The sequence below is a fragment of the Jatropha curcas genome, chromosome 8 (genome assembly GCF_041381405.1).
Source record: "Jatropha curcas cultivar XTBG-Jc1 chromosome 8, XTBG_Jcur_1.0, whole genome shotgun sequence".
Classification (NCBI taxonomy): Eukaryota; Viridiplantae; Streptophyta; class Magnoliopsida; order Malpighiales; family Euphorbiaceae; genus Jatropha; species Jatropha curcas.
Genome location: NC_143158.1, coordinates 18,757,310 through 18,762,708, shown reverse-complemented (window position 1 = coordinate 18,762,708; position 5,399 = coordinate 18,757,310). Strand labels below are relative to the sequence as shown.

The window sequence follows — 5,399 nt, the reverse complement described above, 5'->3', positions numbered from 1 at the left end:
GTATTATAATTTAAAACAAACAAGGGTTGAACGGAAAAATCACTATTGTGGCAATAGTGATTTCTCCATGCTCTTTAGTATATATAATAATTTGTGACGCTATAATTACCCCTAGAAACCAATACCATAAATGAACAATTATTGTTATTATGAATTTTCTTTAATAAATTGTGTTTATTTTATCATAAGGCTCTGCGTCGAATCTTATTATTTTAAGGTTTTGGACTAAATTTTCTTTATCTTTTAGAGGTTTAATCATAGAACGATCTTTTATTGCAGTACTTGATTAAAGCATGATGGATAAAATGACAATGCTAATGGAGTTTTATGTGACAAAGCAAAACACCCAAAAAGCTTAAGACAAGTTTCATGAAACTGCAATTCAACCAGCAAAGATGTATAGTAATGAGTGTTGGGCATTAAAGGAAAATCACAAAGATAGGATGAGTGTCTCTATGGTCACATGAGATTGGACAAAATTCAAAATGAATGTATTTGTGAGAAGGTAGGAATGGCATCCATCGAGCATAAAATGAGAGAAGGAATATTAAGGTGGTCAAACCACATGTCATAGACTGCTCGTAGTCCTCATTAGGGAAATAAAGCATCTTAAAGTAGATGAGACTACGAAAGGACAGGAAAACCCAAGATGACATGAGAGGAAGTGATTGAGAAAGATATAGACATACTTGGTCTTTCTAAAAAATTAACGCTAAACGAGCAACTCGGAAGCATCAAATCCAACTAGCTGGGAATAAGACTTAGTTGTGTTGTTGTATATATGAATAATGTATAACATTCAAATAATTACTTGTCATGTTTCAACTTACCCTGATGAAAAGACAAACCTCTAGTTTGAGCAAAAAGTGAAGCTCACTCAAGTTCGTTCAAGCTTGAATTCCAGATCAACCAAAAACTTGGGTTGAGTTTTTAATGGTGAGTTTCGAGTATGAAGAATATATCTCGATCAAGTTCAACTTTTGAGGTACAAGTTCTTAAATCAATTTCACATAGTAGATCAAATCAGAGCTCAACCTGACTTGGGTGTGCACCTAGATTCATGAACATTGGAAAATATTGAGGCCCTCCGTTAATAGCCATAAAAATTCAATTAGGCTACAGATTATAGGAGATATACCCATTTTTATATACATGTACTATTCCTGTGTTCATTTAATTGCCATACGGTGAATGTCTAGTCGAATCAAAGAAGTTGGCAAAAATTACAGAATTAGTGATAGCACATGGTCATTGGAAAATCACGAAGTCCTCAGCTAATAACCATAAAAAAATCAAGTTCAAGTACCTCAATGTAGACCTGGCATCTGCGGCAAGGAATAAGAACCGGGATTCGAGAGCTGCAATAAAAGCTTCCCGCTCTTCTAGGTCTTCTTCGATTACAGCATAATCAATGTCTACTCTCCTCTTTGTTACGGATTTTAGCAAGGGACTGAAGTAACTGAACGTATAAAAATGAAAAGTTTGGAAAATGTACATGGAAGACAAAATCAAATCTCGAATTTGAGTTTGAAATCAAAACCTGGGACCAAAAAGGATTCTCTCAAGCTCATACAACTCCGGCTCAGTGGCGAGTTCAAGCACTGATCGAAGATCAGGATCAAATGCACCTGTAATTCAAGACTATAAGAAGGGAATTATAAGAATGTATATTGCCAGTCAAAAGACAAACACAGAAGGAGAGAGGTGCACCTTGCCCATATTCTAAATTCCGCCGTTACTACAGCAGGCAACTCCTACTAGACTCTTCCTATTCCTAACTGAGCTAAGAACCTGAAGGACATCAACGTTGCTGTTTGAGTAGCAAGAAAAAGCAAAAAAGGAAAAAAGAGAAAATATTAATGAACAATACTGAGAGAATGTGTCTTCGGTTGGCAGTGAAAGTGACCACGGAAAGGGAAGAGAGGTGAAGAGGTGGAGCAGAAGCACTAATGGAAGCCATGTTTTGTTAAATGCCCAGATTACTTGGCCACTCGTTCTTAAAAGGTGAGTATCCAGTGGGTGAGTTCAAATCGAAAATAAACCGAAGCAAATCTTGCAAACCAAAAATGAAAAATAAATCAAATCAAATAATGCCTAGGAATCAACCTAATTAACCAAATCAATTTTATACTACTTTTAAGGGATGTATTGGAATAGGATTGTGTAAGATTTTAAAAGAATTTGAGTTTAAAGTATTGAAAGATTTCCTCAGATTTCTCCACGTTCCATTAGAATTCTATATATAATTTTATGGAATTGGTGAGACTTTTTTTATAGATTTTGATTGACTTTGATGAAATTATAGTAATTTTTATATATCTGATCAAAATTAATTTCAGGATCTAATTGAACAAATTAAAAGATTTTGAAACGCAATTAAAAAACATTAAAACAATGAGAGACCAAAACGTAAATGTGTCATCTTCTCCAAAATCCTCTTTTTTTTCTTTATTAAAATCTTATCACCGCCGACAGTGAAAGGTTTGCAATGACTAGTGACAGTGCCATCCTATGCTCTTAGAACAGTCACGATATGGTTAGAAGACTATAAGCTTCTCATCTCTTGACTGAACGATGACTGTCTCGTTGGAAAATTGTAGATTTAAATAAATAAACTTTATTATTATTATTATTATTATTATTATTATTATTATTTATTTATTTAAAATCAAAAACCAGCAACCATCATTAGCCAGGACCTGCGATAATTGCCAGAGCTTGCATAAGGAGGCAGTTTTAAATTAATTTAAAACTGATGCACCGCTCGTCGCTTGTGGCTCACAGAGCCTAGTGGTTCAGCCACAACAATGGCAGATTATATTCTTCAATTATTTGACTATTTCAAAACTTTTTCAATTCGTTTATTTGATTAAATCATTATTTAATTGAAATAAACGCATAAAAATTTCAAAAAACAATCAAATTAATTCTGAAAATTTGTAGTACCATTAATGTTAATGTTTGTCAAAATACCAAATTCTCAGTACATGAACTAATTGGAAACTAATCTAATACTTAATACATTGTTTTACATCTTAAGGGCTATCCACTTTGCTCTGATCCGTTTAAAGAGGATATGGATGGTTATAAAAGGGTTTGGAACAGATATGGGTAGTCAAATTACTACAGGTAGGGTACATGTAATACACGTAATGGATATTTGGATACCCGCTACCCATTAACCGCTATATTAAACAGGTTCAGTAGTGGGTATCTGCAGGTGCCCTATCCATTATCAGTAAAAAATTTATTCTAAATAAATTCAAATTTGAATAGTTTAAGATTCGCTGGCACCGTACCTGTTTAAGAGGTACTTTAAACGAGTTTTGAAAAGATACAGGTAGAGGTACTTTAAATGAGTTTTGAAAAGATACAGGTAGTAAAATTTAAACGGGCTCGATACGGGTACTTAAAAGAGTATTTAAATGGGTTTAGAATGCATACGTTTAAAATTCACGGATAGCCGCTGAGGATGCTATAATTTTTGCGAAGAAAAAAAGGAACGAGCTTGGTTCATTTTATTTTGAAAAAGTGATTTTCTTTATTAGACTCATTCATTGATTCTCGGATTAAAAGTCTTTTACTTTGGTAAGAGTTTTATTTTGTGATACGGATCTGCCACCACTCGTCAATGGAGCTCAAAGAAGCATCATCAACGGAGCTCAAGGAAGCATGGGGAACAACATAGGAGATCCACTTGTGCTTCTTAGTGGACCAATTACACGGAGCCGTGCCAATCGATATGGGGTAGCCATGACTTCATATGTTCAAGACCAAGTTTCACAAGAGCTTCATGTCCAAGCATTTAACAAGTGTTGTGTGGAACTTAAAGGCGCACCTATGCTTCTTACAATTTGGAGGCATATGCTGATGGTGTGGCACGGCCGTGCTGAGTAGCACACCCTGGGGGTGCTAAAGTCTACCGCTTGTAGGACGGGGGTGCTAGGTAGCACGCCCTGAGCGTGTTAGGGTCTGACTTGGACGTGATCTTTATTCTTTTATGCTTTATTTGGTTAGCTATTTTGTTTATATTTGTATGGGCTTTTGTTATTAGGTCATAGTCTATTAGGTTAGCCCAATTATGTTAGTTTCTAGTATAAATACTATTGTCTTCTTTGTAAACAAAAACTTTTGATCAAATTGAAATATAGAAATTGTTCATGCTTTGCATGTTTCCTTTGCTTAGAGTGATAGTGAGAGATTGCTTCCTCTAATTGCATCAAGAATTAAGGTAGACTTATCAAGTTGTTGTGGCGTTTATATTGTTCTTAAATCTCGATTATTGGTGTTTCCGTTTCATTATAAACGAGGGGTACCATAGAGGCGAACTTCATCTTGATCTTTTATCCGATCCATTTGATTAGGGATTTTAGGAATTCATTTCCTTTGGGTTCTGCGTCATTTGGTATCAGAGCCAAATCAAAGATTAAAGGTAAGTTCTGATATCTTAGTTTTAGGGTTTTGAGTTTTCTCATTTCTTGATTTCCTTGTGTTAGCCTTAGTGTTTGAATTAGATCTAAATCTGAATTATCATGGGTTCTATGTGTCTTGTTTGTTGTTGCTACGTTTTCCTTGATCAGAAAAAAAAAAGAATATGGAAGCTTGAGACCTTACATTTGCCTATTTAAAAACAAAAAAAAAAAAAAAAAAAAAAACAAAGAAAGACCTTAGGTTTGCCTAATTAAAAAAAAAAAAATGATTGTTGCAATTATTGAGAATTTATACTAGTTATAATTAACTAGCTATTAATCACCTTGTGGGACTGTTGGAACCTAAACTTATCCTAGATAAAGCCTATATCCTTCCTAAATTGGGTTATATTTTGTGGGATAAGGTAGGACAGAAGTCAGCACGCCCGTGCCTCACAACAAGCACGCCCATGCTAGGCTCTGACTCTTATTTTCGAGCCAAACCATAGTAGCACGCCCGTGCTAGGCTCTGATGTAACACCCGCCGCCCGATCCCGAAAGACCCGACGGAGGATGCCACATTCGGTGCCGGAGGCACCATCCTAACCTACATATAAATCATACAATCATATTATGAATTAGAAGTGACTTAGTATTCATAAGTTTAGCACGTAATAATATTTTGTTTTGAAAATGATTTGGGAGAGTCCTATAGAAAAATTGCAAGAGTTTCCCCTAAAAATAGAAGTTGCCAAACATATGAATACAAAGCACTCCGAATTCCAAACTCCAAACCCCATCAAACTCCAATAACAACACAATAGCACTTCTATCATTTCATATCCTCAATAACATTATAATATTCATCAATTCAATACATTCATTTAAACATATCAACTTCTAATGTTCTAACCATTAAATAAGTCCAAGTTTATCTCCCAATATATACACCAAAATAATTTACAACAATATGCTTAAGTTATAAATTAA

The 5,399-nt window shown here is 34.7% G+C and overlaps 1 long non-coding RNA gene across 2 annotated transcripts; it reads right to left on the bottom strand.

The window, feature by feature from the left end:
- Window positions 1-891: 891 nt before the first annotated feature.
- LOC105640951 (uncharacterized) lies at window positions 892-1,962 on the bottom strand. 2 transcript variants are annotated; one of them, XR_016322253.1, is made up of 5 exons: window positions 1,871-1,962; window positions 1,711-1,791; window positions 1,541-1,641; window positions 1,307-1,459; window positions 892-1,052 (listed from the first exon to the last, which is right to left on the bottom strand). It is a non-coding gene; the product is annotated as an uncharacterized LOC105640951 (long non-coding RNA). The 2 variants fall into 2 exon arrangements; XR_016322252.1 differs by having other exon boundaries at window positions 1,541-1,628.
- Window positions 1,963-5,399: the final 3,437 nt, after the last annotated feature.